A 26120-nucleotide genomic window follows, 5' to 3' on the forward strand; every position below is an offset into this window, starting at 1 on the left:
AGGAGGAAAGGACCTACAAAAACAAACCCAAAACAATTAAGAAAATGGTAATAGGAACATACATATTGATAACTACCTTAAATGTAAATGGATAAAACACTCAAACCAAAAGACATAGACTGGCTGCATGGATACCAAAACAAGACCCGTATATATGCTGTCTACAAAAGACCCACTTCAGACCTAGGGACCTACATACAGACTGAAAGTGAGGGGATGGGAAAAGATATTCCATGCAAATGGAAACCAAAAGAAAGCTGGAGTAGCAATTCTCATATCAGACAAAATAGACTTTAAAATAAAGATGGTTACAAGAGACAAAGAAAGCCACTACATAATGATCAAGGGATCAATCCAAGAAAAAGATATAACAATTGTAAATATTTATGCACCCAACATAGGAGCACCTTAATACATAAGGCAAATGCTAATAGCCATAAAAGGGGAAATCAATAGTAACAAAATCATAGTAGGGGACTTTAACACCACCACTTTCACAAATGAATAGATCATCCAAAATGAAAATAAATAAGGAAACACAAGCTTTAAATGGTACATTAAACAAGATGGACTTAGTTGATATTTATAGGATATTCCATCCAAAAACAACAGAATACAAATTCTTCTCAAGTGCTCATGGAACTTTCTCCAGGACACATCATATCTTGGGTCACAAATCAAGCCTTGGTAAATTTAAGAAAACTGAAATTGTATCAAGTATCTTTTCCAACCACAATGCTATGAGACTAGATATCAATTACAGGAAAAAATTTGTAAAAAATACAAACACATGGAGGCTAAACAATACACTATTAAATAACCAAGAGATCACTGAAGAAATCAAAGAGGAAATAAAAAAAATACCTAGACACAAATGACAATGAAAACATGATGAGCCAAAACGTATAGGATGCAGCAAAAGCAGTTCTAAGAGGGAAGTTTATAGCAATACAATCCTACCACAAGAAACAAGAAACATCTCAAACAACATAACTTTACATCTAAAGCAATTACAGAAAGAAGAACAAAAAACCCCAAAGTTAGCAGAAGGAAAGAAATCATGACAATCAAATCAGATATAAATGAAAAAGAAAATGAAGGAAATGACAGCAAAGATCTATCAAACTAAAATCTGGTTCTTTGAGAAGATAAACAAAATTGATAAACCATTAGCCAGACTCATCAAGAAAAAAAGGGAGAAGACTCAGATCAATAGAATTAGAAATAAAAAAAGAAGTAACAACTGACACTGCAGAAATACAAAAGATCATGAGACATTACTACCAGCAACTAAATGGACAACCTGGAAGAAATGGACAAATTCTTAGAAAAGCACAACCTTCTGAGACTGAACCAGGAAGAAATAGAAAATATAAACAAACCAATCACAAGCACTGAAATTGAGACTGTGATGAAAAATCTTCCAACAAACAAAAGCCCAGGACCAGATGACTTCACAGGTGAATTCTATCAAACATTTAGAGAAGATCTAACACCTATCCTTCTCAAACTTTCTCAAAATATGGCAGAGGGAGAAACACTCCCAAACTCATTCTATGAGGCCACCATCACCCTGATGCCAAAACCAGTCAAAGATGTCAGAAAGAAAGAAAACTCCAGGCCAATATCACTGATGAATGTAGATGCAAAAATCCTCAACAAAATACTAGCAAACAGAATCCAACAGCATATTCAAAGCATCATACACTATGATCAAATGGGATTTATCCTAGGAATGCAAGGATTCTTCAATATACTCAAATCAATCAATGTGATATAACATTTTAAAAAATTGAAGGAGAAAAACCATATGATCATCTCAATAGATGCAGAAAAAGCTTTCAACAAAATTCAACACCCATTTATGATAAAAACTCTCCAGAAAGTAGGCATACAGGGAACGTACCTCAACATAATAAAACCCATATATGACAAACACGCAGCCAACATCGTTCTCAATGGTGAAAAACTGAAACCATTTCCTCTAAGATCAGGAACAAGACAAGGTTGTCCACTCTCACCACTATTATTCAACATAGTTGTCAAAGTCTTAGCCACAACAATCAGAGAAGAAAAAGAAATAAAAGGAATCCAAATTGGAAAAGAAGAAGTAAAATTGTCACTGTTTGCAGATGACATGGTACTATACATAGTGAGTCCTAAAGATGCTACCAGAAAACTACTAGAGCTAATTAATGAATTTGGTAAGTAGCAGGATAAAAAATTAATGCACAGAAATCACCTGTATGCCTATACACCAAAGATGAAAAGTCTGAAAGAGAAATTAAGGAAACACTTCCATTTACCAGTGCAACAAAAAAATAAAATACCTAGGAATAAACCTACCTAAGGGGACAAAGACCTGTAGGCAGAAAACTATAAGACACTGATGAAAGAAATTAAAGATGATACAAACAGATGGAGAGATATACCATGTTCTTGAACTGGAAGAATCAACATTGTGAAAATGACTCTACTACCCAAAGCAATCTACAGATTCAGTGCAATCCCTATCAAACTACCAATGGCATTTTTCACGGAACCAGAACAAAAAATTTCACAATTTGTATGGAAACACAAAAGACCCCGAATAGCCAAAGCAATCTTGAGAAAGTAAAACGGAGCTGGAGGAATCAGGCTCCCTGACTTCAGACTATACTACAAGGCTACAGTAATCAAGAGAGTATGATACTGGCACAAAAACAGAAATATAGATCAAAGGAACAGGATAGAAAGCCAAGAGATAAACCCATGCACATATGGTCACCTTATCTTTGATAAAGGGGGCAAGAATATACAGTGGAGAAAAGACAGCCTCTTCAATAAGTGGTGCTGGGAAAACTGGACAGGTACATGTAAAAATATGAAATTAGAACACTCCCTAACAGCATACACAAAAATAAACTCAAAATGGATTAAAGACCTAAATGTAAGGCCAGACACTATCAAACTCTTAGAGGAAAACATAGACAGAACACTCTATGACATAAATCACAACAAGATCCTTTTTGACCCACCTCCTAGAGGAGTGGAAATAAAAACAAAAATAAACAATTGGGACCTAATGAAACTTAAAACCTTTTGCACAGCAAAGGAAACCATAAACAAGATGAAAAGACAACCATCAGAATGGGAGAAAATTTTTGCAAATGAAACAACTGACAAAGGATTAATCTCCAAAATTTACAAGCAGCTCTTGCAGCTCAATATCAAAAAAAACCAAACAGCACAATCCAAAATGGGCAGAAGACCTAAATAGACATTTCTCCAAAGATGATATACAGATTGCCAACAAACACATGAAAGGATGCTCAACATCACTAATCATCAGTGAAATGCAAATCAAAACTACAATGCGGTATCACCTCACACCAGTCAGAATGGCCATCATCAAAAAGTCTACAAACAGGGCTTCCCTGGTGGTGCAATGGTTGAGAGTCCGCCTGCCGATGCAGGGCACACGGGTTCGTGCCCCGGTCCGGGAGGATCCCACATGCCTCGGAGCAGCTGGGCCCGTGAGCCATGGCTGCTGAGCCTGCGCGTCCGAAGCCTGTGCTCCGCAACGAGAGAATCTACAAACAATAAATGCTCGAGAGGGTGTGGAGAAAAGGGAACCCTCTTGCACTGTTGTTGGGAATGTAAATTGATACAGCCACTATGGAGAACTGTAGGAGGTTCCTTAAAAAGCTACAAATAGAACTATCATATGAGCCAGCAATCCCACTACTGGGCATATACCCTGAGAAAACCGTTATACAAAAGAGTCATGTACCACAATGTTCATTGCAGCTCTATTTACAGTAGCCAGGACATGGAAGCAACCTAAGTGTCTATCAACAGATGAATGGATAAAGAATATGCGGTACATATATACAATGGAATATTACTCAGCCATAAAAAGAAACGAAATTGAGTTATTTGTAGTGAGGTGGATGGACCAAGATTCTGTCTGTTAAATACAGTAAGTCCATTAAATACTTGCTCTGTTCAAACCAACGTGGTAGGCATTGGTAGGGGGAGTTGTGGTAGGTTAGGGTTAGGGACATCAAAGCTGTCCCACATCAAATCTGTGATGAGAGCACCATGCAAATTCATTCAAACCTCCAAGGCCTTTCTTCACTCTTTTTACTTCTTTCCGGATGAACTTGACTTTTCTGCTCTTGATCCCTCCATGCCAACCTCAACTGTTCCCTGCTCAGTTAAGAGTTTCATGAATGACCCACCACCCAGCAGAGTTAAATAGCTCCTAAGAATGTGCTCCATAATATGATATAAACATGAAAATGATAAAACTTACTACATTATTGTAACCTTGCTTAGGTGTTTATCTTCTAGGTAGACTTAATAGCTGTTTAGAGTCAGAGTCTTATTTTCTCTCAGAGAAGTTTTGTGGTCCACAGGGACCCTGGAGGGCCTTCTGAGTGCCTTCCTGCTGGGGTGATAGGATAAAGTTTGTTAATAATAACAGAGAAATGTGGTGGAATAATTTTCAAAAATAGCAATCAACATTGCCCACACTCCATACACATTTCTTTTGTTTGTCCTTCCTTTCAGTTCAAGAAGCACTTGATATTTCTGTGCTGATTGGCTTAGCTATGGGGCCAGGGAGAATGTTACAGGCAAAATGTAAGACCTGGAGAGAAATGCAAGACTATGGGTCAGATGCTGAGACCTTCAGTGAGGTGGAGTGTGATCAGAAGGTCAGTAGAGATCAGAAATAAGGTGAGCTTGAGCGTGGGATAGTGATACCATTGGTCTCAGAGGCACAGTGATGTTACTAGAAAGTGGAGAAGAAACAGTTTGGAGGTGGCACTGGCAATGAAAAGAAAGCCAAGCTCCACATTTCAGGTCACGGGCTTCTTTTCTACACTGACATGTGAACGGTTTTCAACTTCCACTTGTGTTGCTACTCTTCTCCTCTGTTCTGAGAGGCACTATAGGTGTCAAAGCACATAGGGTTATTTTCCCCTGTAAATTCTCCAGTGGGCACATTCACATTGCCTGGTCCCTTCCTTCTCCTGTACTTTGCTCACCAGATGTGTACGCCAACATGAGACAGTCAGTAGGCTTCTCACTCTTCTATTTTGCTATTTATTCCTGCAGGGTGGAGGAAAGTAGAGAGGAAAGCATCGTTATTCTTCCTGCTGGCAGTTCTCATCCAAGAGATAGTCAAGAAAGCTGGGCTATCCATGCCCAGTTTCTCTTTCCAAATTCGTCAGTCAGTTAAGTTCTCTCTTCCAAACCAGTGAAGGGTAAGAGAAAAAAACATGAAGAGAGGTCTAGAGTGTCACTTTAGCTCAGCTCCTTCCATGTGAAAGAAGAGCTCCCAGGCTTCCCTGGTGGCACAGTGGTTAAGCATCCACCTGCCAATGCAGGGGACACGTATTCAAGCCCTGGTCCGGGAAGATCCCACAAGCTGCAGAGCAACTAAGCCTGTGTGCTACAACTATGGAGCCTGTGCTCTAGAGCCTGCGAACCACAACTACTGAGCCCGTGTGCCACAACTACTGAAGCCCACATGCCTAGAGCCCGTTCTCTGCAACAAGAGAAGCCATCACAATGAGAAGCCCGCACACAGCAATGAAAAGTAACCCCCGCTTGCCACAACTAGAGAAAGCCTCACACAGCAACAAAGAACCAAAATCAGCCAAAAGTAAATAAATAAATTTATTTAAAAAAAATAAAGAAGAGCTCCCTCCTGTAGTGGATGCTCTGATGTGCCACCCAGATCTCCTGCAGGACCGAGGCACCATTCCCCCAGCTTCCAGCACTGTTGTCTGCTGAAGCACCATGGCTGGACCTCTCCCCAGGGGTTGTCTTCCTGCCTAGGGAGTTGCCTTGTCTAAGGTTATGTTTTCTTTCCAGGGTCAGCTCTCATCCAGTGAATGTTTGATGTATAAGACAAAGGCCTCCACAGCATCAGAGCTCCCTACAGGGCTGGTAGGTTGCTTTGTTGCAGCTCTACATCAGTTCAACTTCTGTCTTTCTATGCTGCCCTCACTCCTTCACAGTTGTTGCTGACAACACTCCCCAGATAGCTTTCTGCTTGCAAATCTCTGTCTCACAATCCGTTCCTCAGGGACCCCAACCTATGATATCTTCTACTTCAGTAGTTTTTATATCAGAAAATATGATTATCCTCTCTGTCTCTCTATCTCTGTCTGTCTCTATCTCTCAGGTCAGAGCTCATTCGATCCATTCTTGGATTTTCCACACTGAATGCAACCAAGATGCTTTCATAGAGGAAGGAAATGTTATGAGCTCTAGTTTCTCTTCCTCCTCCTCCAATATCAGGAAACATCCAAAATCAAGGCCCTAACATTTTAAAGGAGGGGGAGTATTCTATAGTTACATCCTTGGGAAGAAGACAAGGAGTATTTGTAAACGGGCCTCTCTCCAGCTTCCACCTTTCTGTAGATATTGGGACACAGACGTTGATTGATAAGCAAAATCAGGAAGTCTGGTGCTGCTAAGCTGCTGTGAGTCCTGAGTGACCATTTTTCATAGGTGGAATTTATTCAGTCAACATGGAAACTCACAGCACACCCCAGCACAGGTGTATCTGCATCCCTGATTACCACATTACCCCACAGGAAATTCCATTTTAATATTGCATAATGAAAGTGTATGTTACATTTCAATACATAAGATGCATAAACCTAACATCCCTAAACCATCAATCGGAGGTGGCTGATATATTTGCTCTAAAATGATAAGGGTAGCTTGCAACACACAATGTAGCTATTAACTCTAAACTTCTTGCATTTTGCCACCAACTCCTCTCAGGGTCCCATCATACAGAGAAATGCAAACAGTGGGGTGGCCTGACATGGAGCTACCCTGGCGGGTCTTTGCTATTTCCAGATGTTTTAAAATGTCCCCAGGATCCCAACCTCATCTTAATTTTCTCATGTCCCTGGGTCCTCACAATAGCTGATCGAGGTAGGGTTTATTCACTCAGACAAACAGCTCTTAAAGCTCTTCCAAAGGCCTGTGAAGCTGCTCTTGAACCCTTAGCTGTCATGATAGCTCTTCATCAGCACTAACTGTGGGGACCTTGGCTGGAGCCACCCTCTTGTCCCTTTCAAAACATGTTTCCCTCATTATCAGGCATGAGCCTTGCCCTCCCCTTCTTTCCCTTCCTTGATTGGCTCTGTAACAGAAAGGAGTAGGAACGGTGGCCAGATTCCACCTGATGAAGCTAAGAAAATGTTTCACTTACAGTAGCCCCAGTCTGCTCTATATCCATCCTACATTCTCTTCTATTTCTTTCTCTAGCAGGGGGGCTCTACATCTCTAAACACAAAACTGTTCCCTTGCCCTTTTGGGAAGTAATTAAGAAATTAGTCAATTCTACCTCTTTCTCTCCACATTCTTAAGCCTGTTCTAAAGCACAGGTGCAGTGTTATCATTGATGGAGGGTCTGTTTGAGCCCAAATATTTGGGCTTCGGAAGTATCATATCGACCTCAAGAATCGCTGGGATTCAATCATCATTTTACCAGTATCTTTGTGGAGGTTAATATATGGCTGTATAGGTTGTTAAAATGTGGGAAAATTTCCATTACAGTTGGTAAGTAGTGATATGCTGCATCCCTTCCCCAGGTTTGATCTTCTTTACCTGCCTAGCAGCCTAGCCAGGCTCGCCCTAGACTTCTCCCTCCCAACCTTCCTATAGTACAACAACTAGAGCTAGAGCATTAATGCCTGGAGTAGCAGAGGGCCACTGAGAACCTGTTCCAGTGCTGCTGCTGGCATCCACTTGTAGTGGGTTGAGTAGTGTTTCCCCTCAACATTCATGTCCACCTGTACCTCAGCATGTGAACTTATTTGGAAATAGGGTTTTCTAGAAGTAATTAATTATGTTAAGATGAAGTCATACTGGAACAGAGTGGGCCCTAAATCCAAATATTGGTGTCCTTATAAGAAGAGAAGAGAACACACAGAAACACATACAAGGAAGAAGACCATGTGGAGACAGAGGCAGAGATTGGAGTGATGCAGCTATAAGCCAAGGAACGTCAAAAATTTTCAGGAGCCACCAGAAGCTAGGAAGAAGTAAGAAAGGATTCAGGAGAAGCATGGCCCTGCAAACACCTTGATTTGGGGCTTCTACCCTACAGAGCTCCAACAGAATAAGTTTCTGTTTTGTTAAGCTACCAAGTTTGTGGTGATTTATTATAGCAGCTCTAGGAAAATAATACACCACTCTAACCGATTAATGCCTATGTCATATCAGTTATGAAATATTATGAATTTCCACCCCACGTTGTATGATCTAGTCAATATTTCAAGCTGTCTATGCTTTTACTCATAGGCCAGTTTATCATTAGGGTCAGTAGACTGGCAGACTTCAACACAAATTTCCTTTGACTCACTACTTTGCTGGTACATCTAGCCAAGGATGTCACATTTTAGTTTGCTTTAATGGATTCTCCCATCTTCTTCCAGTTCCATCACATCCAGTAGGAATTCCCATTACCATTTCGTAGAAAGGATCTTTATCCTGCTGTATTGATCTTCTAGTAATCTAATGCCCATCCTAAGTAATGCTAAAATGCTGAGAGAGAAACACGTGGCTCTAGGTTCTGAGTGCTACTAAGCACATGGTGTAATATACATGGCAACAGATCGCCCAGTTCCTGAGCCCCAACTGTGATGGAGCTGATTTCTTCAATGTTCTGGCTCAGAGGGGATCTTGAAATGGCCCTGCTCAGCACCTCATTGGGTCCTGAGGACTTTTTTTCCCCCAACACCATTAAGTCAGTAGTTTTAAAAGACTCATAGGTGTCCTAGAAATTACCAGGGAAGTATTTCTTCGGTGGAAGTATTTCTTCCATTTGATGATTACCAGGAAAGTTTTAGATATAGTCAAAGCACCCCTGCCAGCACCTATGGGTCTAGTTTAGCTGACCTAGACCCTAGAATGGAGAGAATGCTCATTGAAGTGAAGGCTGGGCTGGCCTGGAGGCTGACTCAATTCTCACCTCTCTCCTGGGGGCACTGTAACAAGCCCCCTGCAACAGCCTTTTGCTAAAATAGTTCTTGATCCTGTTAGATGACCCAACCGCTTTTTGTTCTTCTTACCTCCTTGTCTGTTTAATCCTCTATCTCTTTCAGTTGTAAAACCTTTTTCTGGTGAGTAGAAAGTGTCCTGCCCTCTTTCTTTCTCCTGATGTTTCTTGCAAACATTTTACCTAGTCCCAGAAATATTTCTCCAAAGTCTGAGGCTTTTGCAAAGAGTGCTAGGAAGAATCCATTTGCTTTCTTCCTTGTTGCATATTTCCCCTGACTCCTTGAGCCCAGAATGGCCTAGCAGCTTGTGCAGAGAGAAGATAAAGTGGAAAATTGCTGGGGAAAAATATGAATTAAATTTTCAAAAAATATTATTTTATCACATAGAAAGTATTCTAAAAACTCTTTTATAATTAGCACACAATCTGCAAATATTGTTTCCCAGACCTATGAGATACCTGCTAGACAGATCTATGAGTGACCTATAGATTACATCTACTAAAATTCTATACTCTGTGATGAGGTTCTAGATGTGATCTCTTCAAGGCAGGAGGGAGTGACATCTGTGTCATTAACTTTGGACAACACCTAGCACATGTGGGTTCTTAAAAATGCTTCCTGGTAATAAAGATGCAGACGTAGAGAATGGACTTGAGGACACGAGGAAGGGGAAAGGTAAGCTGGGATGAACTGAGAGGGTGGCATGGACATATATATACCACCAAATGTAAAATAGATAGCCAGTGGGAAGCAGCTGCATAGCACAGGGAGATCAGCTCGGTGCTTTGTGACCACCTAGAGGGGAGGGATAGGGAGGGTGGGAGGGAGACGCAAGAGGGAGGGGATATGGGGATATATGTACATGTATAGCTGATTCACTTTGTTATAAAGCAGAAACTAACACACCATTGTAAAGCAAGTATACTCCAATAAAGATGTTAAAAACAAACAAACAAATAAAAAATGCTTCCTGGTGTCTCTGGATTACCTGCGCCTGAGTCCACAGCCCTGTGAACCTTGTCTGGGACAGGAATCTGTTTCCTCTTTTCATGAAAGAAAAATAAGAGTTTGGGGCCAGCCGCGGCATTCTGAGCAAACTGGGAACGTCAGCAGGAAATAAAGATGAGGGATACCCAGTTCACAACTTGTAAGAAGGGAAAATCTCCTTTGCTGTGACAGTTTCATCTGCTTACCCCAACCTGATGTACAGTCAGCTTGTTATTCCCTGATTCCGACGTGAGACATCTATCTCTGAGCCTCCGGGGTGTTGCTCTCCTTCTCTCCTCCCAGGTGGGTGATGCGGTGTCTCTGGCACATGGATTATGGAGTCAAATGGCTGCCTGGCCGTGCAGCTGTTTAAGGCTTTCAGCAGTTTTCTCAACACAACAGAGCCTCCAGCTACCTTATCATTTGTTGCTTCCTCCTCCCTGTACCTATTACCTTACTTTCCCTTTTAGATCCAATGGCATCAATCTTTCTTCTTGGCTTCCTGGATCTATTCCTATTAACCCATGTCAGCAGCTGAGGTCCATGTAGGCAAAAAGTCTGAGCAGAGATGGCCCCAGTTTGATTCAGGCCATATGTGGCTCATTTTCCTATATACATAAGACCTGTCCTAGGCCACAGGGGAAACTGCTGAAACTCCACAGTTTGGTGCAGCTTGCAAGTTGGAAAAAGGACTAGAGAACCATCTTTTATAACCTCCTATGAACTTATGTGGTATTTTGGAGCACATAGCTTTAGACTGACAGAACAAATGCATGAATGTGAAAGAGTAGATCTCCTTTGGGTTCTCTGTTCCTGAGGTCATTCTGTCCCAGGCTTACATGGCAAGGATGTTAGATACAAATCAGATCCTAGACTCTTAACTATCAAAGAAAATTTATATTCAAAAAAATCAGCAATCTCTCTTTATAAATTGTGTAGTCAGGCTTGGACAGCCATTGTCTCACTAATCCTTCTCAGAGTTCTTATTTCATCTTGAGGAGCACTGCTTCCAGTGCTAAACCTGAGAAGGTTCTTCTGTTTGACGTCTGACACATCACTGCTAACACAGACTTAGGAAAAATTTAAGAGCTGTTTTTGTGCCCACCTTTTGAGTTACTAAACCTCCAACTACTCTCTTTTCTGTCTTAAGCACTAAATTTAGTTTTCAAATCTTTAATTTTTTCCTTTCCAGTTACTGTTATATTTTTTTTCAGTGTTAAACCATTTTATTATTCACAAACCTTCACTTCAAACAAAATTTCAACATTCTTATGAAGCAATCAGATAGTGTCTCTCCATTATGATGCAATACATCACCTATGGTGTGTTCAAGCCAAAAATGTTTAACTTGAATCCTTTAAGCCTTTAGCAGCAGAAAAGCAGTTCTATCAGTCAGTGTCATAAAACATAGCTGGAAGGGGCAATGTTCTAGATAAGAAGAGAAGTAATAGAGCAACAAGTTGCAACAAGTGGTCCTGGATTAGACCCAGTCTGAACCACTCACCTCTAAAGAACTTTTTGGCACAATTGGGCCAACTCAAAACTACATTAGGAATTATATAAAGTAAGCATTTGCTGGTATGAAAAGGTAGAGATTGGCAAATGAAAAAGTAGATTACAGGGGCTTCCCTGATGGCACAGTGGTTGAGAGTCCGCCTACCGATGCAGGGGACACGGGTTCGTGCCCTGGTCTGGGAAGATCCCACATGCCGCGGATCGGCTGGGCCCGTGAGCCATGGCCACTGAGCCTGCACGTCCAGAGCCTGTGCTCCGCAATGGGAGAGGCCACAACTGTGAGAGGCCCGCGTACCGCAAAAAAAAAAAAAAAAAAAAAGTAGATTACAACATGTGTGATATGCTCTGATTTTGAATTTAAAATACACATGTATTAAAAATAATATGTACATATATTATGCATTTACATATAATATGCATAAAAGGCTATTTAGGCATATACAATGCTTAGTGTTAGTATATGTAAATGTCTTGTATTTTTATTTTATTATTCTTATTGATCTATATTTTCTAACTTTCTACAAGATAGTCTCTTGCAATAATTATTTTAATCAATTTAATTAATTAAGAAAGGAAGAAATCTCATTATTAATGATGTGATGACTACTTGCACTGCTTTTGGTGAGACACCAAAAAGTCATGAGAATTTTAGTAAATGTGAGAATTCCATTATCTTAATTATTGTGATTCTTAAGCATCAGGGAAAGACAATTCTTCTGGGACCTGGGTCTTCATTTATTGCTACCGTTGGGCCCCTTAATTAATTTTTTGAAATGTTCACCCCATTTATAAAAAATGAGTGAAAAAGATAATCACCAGAAAAAGAAACATAACCCTAGTCCTGTTGCCTGAAACTTTATTGTCATTCACAATCTCTTCTTTTGTTAAAACAAATTATTTAGAGCAAAAGGCTCTAGGAAGGCTGTCTGGCTACCTGAGAAAAAGTTCAGAAAGTAGATGATGTCTAAATGACAGAAGGCTCAACTCTTGATTTTCAAATTTGGGCTGTACTTTCTTTAGCTTCCAAGGAACAAAGAAATGTGTAGGTATTGTAATCTCAGCATTAACTGCTGAGTTACAATCAACAGTGATCTCATCTCTCTCTTTTAGTGGACTTTTTTTGAATACACATTCATACCCATGTGCCTATTAAACTGTGCTCTGTCCTCTCATGCATCCAACCAACAGATATTGACAGGCAACTTGTGTCAGCACTGTGTTAGGCACTCTAGTGACCCTTAAATTCATATCTGAATTTAGAGAAGTCCATTTTCAATATATCTTCACCCTTAAACATTTCATAGGGATTTAGTCTGTTCTTTTTTAAAATATTCATATAGCAGTGTTTTTTTAAAAATCTGCATTCCTTGGCCCGGAGCTAAGAGGACATTTTCTGCAGCTGTAGTAGAGGTGCTGCTCATTTATTAATAGGCTGATGTTCAAGATATTTGCCAACTGCTTTGGTTCAGACACTGACCGATCAGCAGGGTCTCTGCCCAATCAGATTAGAAGCTGACTTTAAAAACCTGATACAGTCACACTGGTAATAGTAGGTGTAACAACTGAATACCTGCCTACTCATTTTTCCTTCTCCATTCAAGTAAATGAAAAAATGTTGAGCATGGACTACACTCAAGTGCCTTCGTTTGGCATTGAGGAAACAAAAATAAATAAGCAGATCCTGTATGTCTGCTCTTCATGGGATTTTAAAAGACTTTGCAGTTAATCTGTCCTCTGCCTAGAATACTTTCCCAGATATCTACATGGCTCACTCCTAACTTCCTTCACTTCTCTGTTCATGTGTTACCATATCAGAGTTTTTCCTTGTTTGCCCTAAAGTAGCACCTTCCCATTATTTTCTGTCCCTAATATATTTTCTCATAGCACATATAACCACCCAGAATGTTGTTTATTTACTATTTGCTCCTTTCACAAGAAATAAAGTACATAAAATCATCTCCTTAGCATTAGGAGATACTTGGCACACAGTAGGTGCTCAGCAAATATGTGTTGAATTGAATTGAATACTTGTTGAGATGTGGAGATGGAGGGAGATGGCAGAAAAAGTAATTGAAATTCAAGCTAAGGTGTCAGGAGGAATAATAATGCCATGAATAGAAGTAGGGAGGATGTGGGTTGGAAGTGTTTTCATTATGATTACTGCTTTTGTGCCATACCGAAGATTTGTCTCTTTAGAGACACACATTTGATTGCATTCTGGAATATTCCACAGATATAAAAACAAGCTTTCTAAATGTTCCAGAATATTTCCTGACAAGCATAGCACTTTGTTAGCCATTTGGCCTGCTGCCCCTTTACTGTCCAACATCTTCTGGGACATCTTTACTACAGGAAATGCTACTCTCCGACTGTCTTAGGATGACCAATCTCCATGGTTAGTTATTAATCAAAGGAAATTGATAATGACTCATGTTAGCCTTTTATCCTTGGCAAGGCTGTTTCCTAGAAGTAATATCCAAATATGATGAGGTGTAGAATCTCAATTGCCTAGCCTATAGAAGGTCTCAGATCCCACACAGGTGCATGGGGTCGGGGGAGATCATGGAAAAGGGCTGGGAATCCCAGACACAAACAGGACCTCAGGGTCAAGGAAGGCTTCCCCAAAATAACAACAGTTCAAGAGCCAGGGCCTCTCTGTGTGCGAGCCAGTGGACGTCAATAGTACACACAGCCCTCAAGTGAAAGCAGAGGCGAATGATTTGGCAGTTGTTTCCTGACCATATAAAACTATGAAAAAATATTCTATTAACATAAAGCTAATAGAGAGATTTTTGCAGCTGTAATGTGACTACATTGCACATATTAATTCTTGGAGCCTAGAAATAGTGGATTCTAGGGGGCTTTATTATTGCAAGAAGCCCTAGAAAGAAACTATAACCAGGGTTCCAATGATTTTCCAACTTCGGTGATGCTGAAGAAATGGGAGGTATCCAGGAGTGTCTGCTGGGGAAGGATGAAGGGGGAAGACAATGAACGGTGATGAGTTTTGTCTACCAACACCAACCTAGATGTCCTGAACAGTGGCACCTGGAAAAGCTTGAAAAATACCTATTCTTAGGCTGTTTCTGAGACAAATTAAATCCTAAATGTCTGGGACTGGTGCCTGACATATATATGTTTAAAATCTTGCTAGATATCAGTTTCTTATGGCTGTTGTAAGAAAAGTACCATAGACTGGATGGCTTAGACACATAAATTTATTGTCTCAGTCCTGGAAGCTAGAAGTCCAAGATCAAGATATCATGGTTGGTTCCTCCTGAGGGGTGTTAAGGAGGATCTTTCACATATCTCTCTCCTGGTCTCTGGTAGCCTCAGGAGTTCCTTCGCTTGTAGATGGCTTTCTTCTGGTGTATTTACATCATCTTTTCTCCACGCATGTCTGGCTCTGTATCCAAATTTCCTCTTTTTATAAGAATACCAGCCATATTGGACTAAGGCTCACCCTAATGGCCTCATCTTAACGTGATCATCTGCAAAGACCCTATTTCCAAATAAAGCCACATTCACAGGTACTGGAGTTTAAGACTTTAACATCTTTTTTGGAGATACAATTTGACTCCTTCACAGGCTTTCCACTGTACAATCAATGAATGTCTCTAATCTAAATCTGACTTGGGCCTCCCTCCACCCAGCCACTCTGAGAAGAAGAGAGAAGGGGAGGGGGAAATAAAGAAGGAAGATTGAAGGAGATGTCTAGAACAGCTCATGTATGATTGTACTTGAAAAGGTAGAAGGACAGCCTTTCCTCATATCTCTCCCAACTCCTCGTCCCCAAGAGAGGACCTGCTCCTGAAGATAAGCACTCTCTGGTTTCATCCTCTTCCATTTATTCTGACCACATGAACCTGATCTTTCCTACATGACCGATGCAGGAACGTCCTATGGCTCTTGGTCCAGAATAAACATGAGGATAACCTGGAGGAACTTTTAAATAAAACACCAAAGCTCAGGCCCCATCTCTAGCAAGTAAGTTAGAATCTCTGTGGGTGTAGCCTGGTCATAGAGATATTTAAAAAGTACCCCAAGTTTCTATCCATAATGTAGTAACTGGAACTGGACTTTTCCTTCTGTTGTTAAAAATTAGAAAACCTGACAAAATATATAAAGTAATAGTTTTCAGACATTGGATAACATGAAGCACAGAGCTGTGATTCCAGAGAAAAAAACTGAAGAGATGAACCCTATGATCTCCCAGTTTTCTTCCTGAAGATACCTTTGACTCAGGCAGGAAGGTGGAATCCGAAGCACCTAGTTAAGGAAATAAAAATCCAAGTTCAAGAAAATTGAAGCAGCCAGAGTTTGTAGGGCAAAGTATCAGAGAGGAGGGAGCTATACAGAGAAATGTGCATAAGGTTTCTCTTGAGTGTTGCTGGATATGAAACCATGCACATGTAGGGAGAAACTGTAAGTCCAAGCACAACCTGTCAAGTAGCAGTAAGCTGGACAATTCCTAGAGCTCCCGCAGGGTTGGGAGACATCCAGTTCTGACAAGCCAGAATGTAGATTCCTTATTGAATACCCAGGACATTCAGCAGAGACTCCAGATGGAGCATGCTTTAGAAATAGTGCTAAACTAGCCCCAGAGTAAATGATAGTCTACATCTGCCTTAACAAATTTTTTTGAAAGCCTCAAAAGGATCAAACTGATCCACAAATAAAACTGCCTCTCAGAACAAAGCCCAATACTTAAAGGAAGGCAACTGAATTAAGTACTCAACGATTTGAAATATACGGTGACTACATCCAATCAAAAATGTCTACACATGTGAAGTAGCATGAACACGTGACCCAAAACAAGGAGAAAAATCAGTCAATATAAACATCCTCAGAAATGATAGGTAAGAACTTTAAGGTAGCTGTTATAAGTATGCTCAAGGAGTTAAATAAGAATATAATGAAGAGGGGACTTAAAAATTACCCCAGATAATTACAATACACAGCTGAGGTTGGAGATGTTAGATGTTCTGTCCTAAGGCAAAGTAGGTGGAAACAAATTTTATTTTTGTTGTGGGGAGAAATTTAAGGGGATAGATAATAGAAACTGCCATTGTTTATATTACGAATCCATTTCCTAGAAAGCAATTTATCTCTCCTAGCTCAAGCATAGTGCACTTTGCATATACAGGTGCTTGATAAAGGATATTGACCTGTGAGTTGGTAACTATCATGCATGAATGTTTTCAGATTGCTCTGCATGTGTGTGTGTTCTCAGCTAACAATGTGTTGTATCTAGCATGAAAGGAAGACTTAATGGATTTAAATTATTTAAATAATTATACATTTTTTACATTTGTCAGAGTATTATAACCATGTGTTAAATCCAGTTACAAAAAATGAAATGTGAGCATCTGAAGACCCCATTCATGGGTGTTCTCTAGTATCTTTAAAGACACATAAAACTTGGATCTCTGATAAGAACATTACAATAAATATCACGTGCTCTCAAGTGAAAAAAAATAATGGTATCCTAAAGAGATACTCTAGGGAAGGAGATGTACTAAGTAGCTTCTTAAAGCCTTATCTAGGTTCAGAGACGGATAAGTTGGCTGTTGGAGAATATATTTCTCACAGAATATTGGGGTCAATTCACTAGCTTTAGAAATGAGAACACTGTTCAATTGCTTTTTAAAATGCAGTGGCTGTGCAGACAAGTGACTAAAAGTGTTATTTCAGAATCAATCAAATCATGATGTGTGCTTAAGTTACTTCAGATTTGCTCTTGAGATTCCCAAACTTAACACTGAAGGAGTCAGTATGTGGCAAAGAACTTATAATTTAACTCAGAAACTCCCCAAGTATGTGAGCAGCTTTTTCTTCTGCAGGCTGTGGTTTTTATATGGATCAAGAATTCTCTCTGCATAGTTGATCATAATTATAATTTTGTATCACTAGATAAGCAACAAGAGTGAGGACAGTATTAATTCAAGTAAAACCAACATTAACTACATTGACAATTTGAAGTTAAAAACCCAGTGACTCATGTAAAGAAGTGTTAATCACCACAGAGTGATTTTTATGCTTTTAAATGGTTGCATACGACATAAGACTCAAGTTCATGCAGCTCCCTGCCTGGAATGTTGCAAAAGATCTCGTGATATTTCACAGACTCCAAGAGAAAAATGCGGAATTGGAAAACATTCAGTGAATGACACCGAGGTTAATCCCAAAAGGAAAAATCATGCTGTAGAGCATATTTATATCTGAATAATGAGGAGCAATTCCTGCCTTAGAAATAATATCATGCAAGATCCACTGAAGTCCACTGGATTCCAAACTCTATCTGAAATACCCTAAGACCACAGGTTTTTTTTGGTGAATAACATTTTATTTTGAATTGAACAGGTGGTGAGGGGAAATAATAAGAAAACTGAACCTCAGATGATGAATTCTTTTCATGGGAAAAATGAACCCCAGTAATAGTCTTATCTGATATACATAATAAGACAAATAGGTATTCAGAAACAAACTAGAAAATTCAAAGCAGGTATCAGGAAGTAGTATTAAACTGAGAACTCACAAGTATGTGAGAAAGATTATTATGCAAGAGGGCTAAGTGTAGAGTGAGGAGAGAGGGAGATTAGGTCGTGTAGGCATCATGGAAGCAATCCAAAGATATCATAGGGGAAAAAAATATAGAATATGTAAAACATGCACAACTTCTTGTAGTGTCCATTCTGATTGCTAAATCTTTCATGTCTCAAGCTTTTACTTCAACAGGACTTTGATGAATGTAGTTATGTCCCACTTTGTTTATCTCTCTCCTCGTCACTGTATCAAAGTGTCAAATCTAGGCCTGCTAGGTTTGCTGATAGAAAAGTTATCTGTGACTGAGCAAAGATAATATGCATCCCCTACTTGTAACGGCACAAAAGAAGGGTCTTACTGAGACTTTATTACTAGGCAGATACCATATTTTCTTCCTTGAGCCTGGTCTCTGGTGCGCTGAAATCAATCCCTGAACACAGTAGAGAAGCTTCAGTATCACAGGTCTAATTTTTATTAGGCCTGGCCATTAATAAAAACTCACAAGAGTGATTGCCTTATCCTAATGATAGATGAAAATTCTGTCCCCAGACACATATCATGGGAATGCCGAATGAGAATGTTCATACCTCTGGCTCTTTGGTTTGCTCTCCAACTTTGCTGTCTGACTGTGTGTCTATGTGAGCTGGCTAAGTTCATGGCTCTTCATGTGATTTACTCGCCACAGCACATACATTAGCAGCTCCATTGCACTGGGTGTGATTCAGGCCTTGGGAAAGGGAGTACCCTCTGGACTCACAAGGGCTGTAGTGAGGAGATAGCTGAGCAGGTCTTCCGTGACAAGTCCCTCTGACGTTCCAATCTGTCAAAGTCCTTGGATACTTCCTCTACAATACACCGAGGAAGTCTGGACATTTTAAGTCCACAGCCTTTGATGAATTCTCATATTTGAGCCAGTTTGTTATCTGTGTCCCCTTGAGAAGGACCCTGCTATGCTGCCAAAAATGTATCCCATTAATCGTTCTCCTAACTTTCCCCAAAGGGACCTCTCTTTCTCGAGTTACCAAGGGGACTGTACATTGAGGAAGGGGAAATAATCAGATTTTGGAGGGATGATTGGATACTTGCTTTAAACTGACACTAATTTCTGGAGACCCAAAATGCTACTGTGGTCCATTAGTATCTACCAGTCAGAGTAGGGGCTTATGGAAAGCAGACGATCAATGGAATTTTGGTAAAGTACCTCACACAGTGGGACCGTTGGATCCCTGCATCCACCCTGTGATTATTTCCTTAGCTTTTGATGCATAATTGGAATAGACACACTCACCAATTGACATATCCCCACATCTGACCTGTGAAGTGAGAGCTGTTATGATAGGAAATGCCAAGTGGAATCTACTAGAACTGCTTCTACCTGCAAAAATAGTAAACCAAAATTAGTACTGCATTCCTTGAACAATTTCAGAAATTAGTGCCACCATCCCGGGCTTGAAAGACGTAGTGGTGGTTATATCCACCACATGCAATTCACATATTTGGCCTGTGCAGAAGACAGATGGATATTGGAGAATTACATTGGACTGCTATAAACATAATCAGATAGTGACTTCAATTGCAGCTGGTGTTCCAGATGTGATTTTATTTCCAGAGCAAATTAACACATCCCCTGGTAATTCTTATGCAGCTATTAAATGTGTTTAATGCTTTTTTTCTCTATACCTGTTAGTAAAGACCACCGGAAGCAGTTTGTTTTCATCTAGCAGGGACTTTACTGTCTTACCTCAGAGCTATATCAGCTCTCCAGCTGTCATGATTACAGTCCACAGGGACCTTGAGTGCCTTTCTATTCCATGAGACACAGTGCTGGTCCATTACACTTGTGATACTGAGTTTCTTGAGCCTGGTGAGCAGAAAGTAAAAAGTACTCTAGACATATTGTTAAGATACTTGTGTGACACAGAGTAGAAAATAAATACCACAAAAATTCAAGGGTCTGCCATGTTGGTGAAATTTCTAGGACATCAGTAGTCTGGAGCATGTTGAGTCATTCCTTCCATGGTGAAAGACAAGTTGCTACATCTGGCCCCTCCTACCATTAAGAAAGAGGCACAATGCTTGGTGAATTTTTTTCTCTTTTCTTTTTGATTTTGGAGGCAACATATAACATATTTAGGCATACTGCTCCAACTCATTTACCACATGACCTGAAAAGCTGCCTGCTTTGAGTAGGGCTCAGAATAAGAGAAGGCTTTGAAAAGAAGTCCAAGCTGTTAGTGCAAGCTGCTCTGCCATCTGAACTATATGACCCAACAAATATGATGGTGATTGAGGTGTCAGTGGCAGATAGGGATGCTGTATAGGGCCTCTGGTGGGCCTCTGTAGTTGAATCATAGTTCATACTCTCTGGATTTTGGAGCAAAGCCAGGCCATCCTTGCAGATAACCACTCTCTTTTTGAGAAATGCTTTTGGCTTATTTCTGGGCATTAGTAAAATCTGAAACTGACCAAAGGCCACTACATTACCATGTGACCCAAGATGCCCATCATGAACATCATGAACTGGTACCCATCATTGCTCCAGCATTAGATGTGTAAAAAACTGCTCCCACAATTGTGTTGGGTCGAATACTATAAAAATATGTTCATGAATATATGAAAAAATATATATATATATGAATTTGTTATAAGTATTTGACCCGAAGAAGCAGACCGCTTGAAGAAATATATATATATATATATATATATATATATATATATATATATATATATATATTCTGCTTCTTTGATTGAACCTTGATTAATAGATAACCATACCCCCAAACCCTTAGGAGCAAGCCACAGGAACTTGAGTGGGTAGCTCAGCTGGGTCAAAGACAGAGCCAATGCCAAGTTCAGATTCCACAATAAACTGACAGGGAAATCACTTATGTGTCATGGCTTATGATATTTGACAGTTCTACTTCTTCCCTAATTCCTGTCCTATTGAACTTATAAGGATTTTCTTAATGAACAGTGTGTATTCTTATTGACTTGAATGCTTAAGTACATGGAAGGGGTTACCCAGTTTATAAGATAACTATACATGTAGATTAATTTTCTACTCTAATAGGCAGGATGACAGCTGCTGCTGTAACATATCTTATAATGCTAAATGGCTCAAACTCACATATGTGTATGTGAGTGTTTGTGCATATAATACCTAGGATATGGAACTATACTTTTTCCTTCTTTGACTATTTTATGAAGAAACATTATTTTGTAATCAGAAGTCTTAAAAAGAAAAATTGTTATATCCTCTGTGATCTAAATAGAAAGTGGACCCCTATGTCATGGTCAACATAGACCATTTGGTTTGGCAGGGTAAGGGATATTAGATAGAACATGGAGACTTTTCTCTACTTGGTCAGGATACCACTGGTAGGAAGCTGAGGGAAGTTACTTCATTGGGAAGGTAACAGTTGAGAGGGAGGTGAGATAGGCAGTGCTGTCTGGTGGTTAATCACACAGTCTCTGGTGCCAGCTTACTTCTTATCCCAACTCCACCCCTTAATTTTTGTGTTCTCTGCCTCAACTTCCTTATCTGTGCAATGGGGATAATAATAGCAGCTATCTCCTAGGGTTGTTTTAAGGATTAAATAAGTTAATATATGTACTTGCTCAATAATGAGAGCTATTATCATTATCGAGGCCCAAGTCTGGCCTTGAACTTGTTCTGAGCTAGCAGTAGCAGGCCTGTGCACTAGAAAGAGAAGGTGCCAAGGCACATCCCTTCCTTAGTCTTCTTTTAACCTGTCCTGGCTGCCACATGTATGGTTCAGCCAGGCAACCTGAGCTAAACTCTGTGGGTAAGTTATATTTTTTCTCTTGAAGTCAGCATAAATCTTTCTATTACTCTCATGGAATAAAATGGTCTCTGACCACTGCTAATTGTTATCACTGTTGTTACTGTTAATAATTTTTATTAAGCAAAGAGTTGTAGATAATGTTGTAATAAAAACAAAGAAATCACCAACCGAGGGTACTAATCCTCTACACCCAAAACTAACTCACTGAGAAAAGGTCACAGTGTGGTTTGCCTTTTTGTTCCTTCCTTTAACATGCTTTAAAATGTTAATTAAATATGTCATTTTTAATTAAACTTTTATTTTGTGGAATGGTAAACAAGACTAGTCCTTGCTGTTTTTAGCATTGACACTTCCTCTGGTTCAATATGAGATTAAGAATGTAAATTCTATGAAGACAATGACCTTATCTGTCTTCTACATTGCTATGTCCCTAGTTCTTCAAGGGCAGTACATGCTCTGTAGGTGATTTGTTAATAAATTTAAAAATGAAAGCATATAGTTCTACTTTTTATTTATGCAACTCTAAATGAAATTGTGAAAACAATCCCATTTACAATTGCATCAAAAAGAATAAAATACCCAGGAGTAAATTTAACCAGGAAGATGAAAAACTTGTACACTGAAAACCACAAGACACTGATGAAAGAAACTAAAGAAAACACAAATAAATAGAAAAGATACTTTGTACTCATGAGATGGAAAAATTAATATTGTTAAACTGTCCATACTACCCAAAACAATCTAAAGATTCGACACAATCCATATCAAAATCCAAATGGCATTTTTCACAGAAATAGAACAAACAATTTTAAAATTTGTATGGAACAACAGAAGATCCCAAATAGCCAAAGTAATACTGAGGAAGAGGAACAAAGCTGCAGGCATTATACTTCCTGATTTCAAAGTGTATTACAAAGCTCTAGTTATCAAAATAGTACAATATAGGCATAGAAACAAACACATAGATTAATAGAACAGAATACAGAGCCCAGAAATAAACCCATATGTATATGATTAACTAATTTATGACAAACAAGCCAAGAATATGCAATGGGGAAACAAAAGTCTCTTCAATAAATCATGTTGGAAAAACTGAATAGTCACATGCAAAAGAGTGAAACTGGACTCCTATCTTACACCATATACAAAAACCAACTCAAAATGGATTAAAGACATAATTTTAAGACCCAACACCATAAAACTTCTAGAAGAAAACATAGGTGATAGGCTCATTGACATAGATCTTGGCAACAATTTTTTGGATTTGACAACAAAAGCAAAAATAAACAAGTGGGACTACATCGAACTAAAAAAAGCTTCTGCAAAGCAAAGGAAACCATTAACAAAATGAGAAGACAACCTACTAAATGGGAGAAAATATTAGCAAATTATGTATCTGATAAGAGGTTAGTATCCAAAACATACATAAGAACACATACAACTCAATAGCAAAAAACCCAAAACCAAACAACAACAAAAAAAAACCCTCAAACAATCTGATTAAAAATAGGCAGAGGAACTGAATAGACAATTTCCAGAGAAGACATACAAATGACCAACAGGTACATGAAAACGTGCTCAACATCACTAATCATAGGGAAATGCAAATGAAAACCAAAATGAGATATCACCTCACACATTTGAGAATGTCTATCATCGAAAGGATAAGAGATAACCGTTGATGAGGATGTGGAGAAAAGGGAAAACTTGTGCACCTCTGGTGGGAACGTAAATTGTGCAGTGGCTATGGAAACAATATGGCAGTTCTTCAAAAAATTAAAAATAGAACTATCATATGATCCAGCAATTCCACTTCTGGGTTATTCATCTGAAGGAAACAAAAACACTAACTCAAAAAGTTATCTGCACCCTCATCTTCATTACAGAATGATTTACAAGAGCCAAGAAATGGAAATAACCTAAGTGTCCATTGATGGATGACTGGATAAAAAAGATGTTTTATATATACACAGTGAAATGTTATTCAGCTCTAGAAAGAAGGAAATCCTGCCATTTGCAACAGTATGGATGGAACTTGAGGGCATTATGCTGAGTGACATAAGTTAGAGAAAGGTAAATACTGTATGATCTCACCTATACATGGAATCTAAAAAAAAACTGAACTCATAGATAACAGATTGATGGTTGCCAGAGGTGAGGGGTGGGGGTGAGCTAAATGGATAGTGATCAAAAGGTATAAACTTCCAGTAATAAGATAAATAAATCCTGGAGATTAATATACAGCATGGTGACAAAATAAATAAATAAAATTAATTGCAAAAGGGGATGTTATTTTGATTATAGTTATTATGATTACATATGGTAAAATTTAAAGTGAGAATTTTTGTTATTAGGAGAACTCAGTGTGCATACATACACACATGTACGTTTATCTCTGCATATACACACACACACACACATATATACATATATATATGTGTGTCTGAGCAGGACACTATGGGGCTCCTGGGCAAGCCTTTCTATGTCCCCCATTTCTTGTTTGTAGGGAATAGGCTTCAGCCTCCATGACCTTCTCTTAGTTACAAAGGGCAGATTCAAACAGGGAAGGGAGGGGATGAAGGGTCAAGGGAGGAGCAGTCAAGAAACAATAGTGCAGGCTTGGAGCAGGGTCCTGGTTCTGGCTCAAGGGATACACATAACAATATCTTTGAGCTCTTCTACAGAACTAAAACCCCCAACAAATGGAAGATGTTAGCATTCTTCATTCCAGAGAAGGTTACAGTTTGATAACCTCAAGAAGCTCAATAGGAGACCACCTGAGGCCAGATTAAAGGAGTACAGGCCCTGCACACACCCTGATTCTTATCATCAACCCCACCCTTGAACCATTGTTATAAAAGTCCTCACCAAATCTTCCCAGGTTGGGACACACAGTTTTTGAGGCATAAGCCCATTATATCCCCCTTTGCCTGGCAAAGCAATAAAGCTATTCTTTTCTACTTCAACCAAAACTCTGTCTCTGAGACTTGATTCAGCACTGAGATTTGATTCAGCACCAGTGCACAGAGGCCAAGTTTTCAGCATCACACATACACACATATGTATGTATATCTATACATACACACACACACACACACACATAAATGTGTGTGTGTATATATATTATATATATATATATATATATATATGCTTGCAGTTAATATTTATTGTACATTTACTAATTTCTAGAAATTGGGCTACATACTTTATTTGAGGCTTATTTTTGGAGCCCACTAAAACATCTTGAGAGTAGATACTAGAATTATCTTCATTGAACAGTCTAGGAGATAGGTATTAAGACTTGGAAAAGCTTGTCTGAGATCACAGAGTGAGTCAGGACATAGGTTAGATCTGAGCCCAGACATGCTGGCTCCAGACCACGGTATGCCTCTTTTCCATCAATGTTCTGCTTGCTTGCATGACAATAGTGAGTAGTGTGAATATGTCTACTGTATTCCAGACCTTGTGCACAGAGCACCTTGAGGATATTAAGGCAAATAACTTCTTTGTACCTTTAGTCTTTAAGGAATCACACTATCTTTTAAAGCCCTATTAAGAGTGTGATTTTTCATGTTTAATGACAGGAAGCCCAGATTTTTTCTAAAGTCTTCTTCCCATCCATCACCCATATTGGTTGTCCTTTATCCCCTCAGGCCTGGCTCCTGACCACTGCTCCACTTCACTGGATATCCTTCTTCTCACCCAGAAATCAGCTTTCCTTATGCTGCTGTTCCCTTCTACCTCTTCGTTCCAAGTGTGCACCCAGACCCAACCCTTCATTCCCCAGAGCAAAACAACTCTGACCAAGCTCTATTGTTTAAGAAAAATTTATTGAAATCTTGTAGATAACAGATGAAGTTATAATGCAGGAAACAATGTTAATAACAGCAGCAAAGTATAACATGGATACCAGGTACCAAATGCTATTTCTCCTCAAATACATAGGTCAAGTTCTTCCCCTGAAGTTTCCCTTTTGGTTTATTAACCCTAGCCAATTGCCAGGTTTCAGGGGACAAGCTACCTTCCTTTTCTCTGGGAGGGCCCCCCTGCCGCTGATTTCCCCTATCTGGAACCTAAATGATCACAACTCAGAGATTCCTACAGAGAACAAAGCCCCAAGCTTTCTATAAATAGACAATAAGCTTCAGAGATGCAATTCTGCCCATAATGATAACAATATATAAACCTGATATGCAAATATCTTCACTACTTACTGTCTCCAATCTTTTCACCTCAGAGTAAGAATCTTACC

Source organism: Phocoena sinus, chromosome 17 (genome assembly GCF_008692025.1).
Source record: "Phocoena sinus isolate mPhoSin1 chromosome 17, mPhoSin1.pri, whole genome shotgun sequence".
In the NCBI taxonomy this organism is placed as follows: Eukaryota; Metazoa; Chordata; class Mammalia; order Artiodactyla; family Phocoenidae; genus Phocoena; species Phocoena sinus.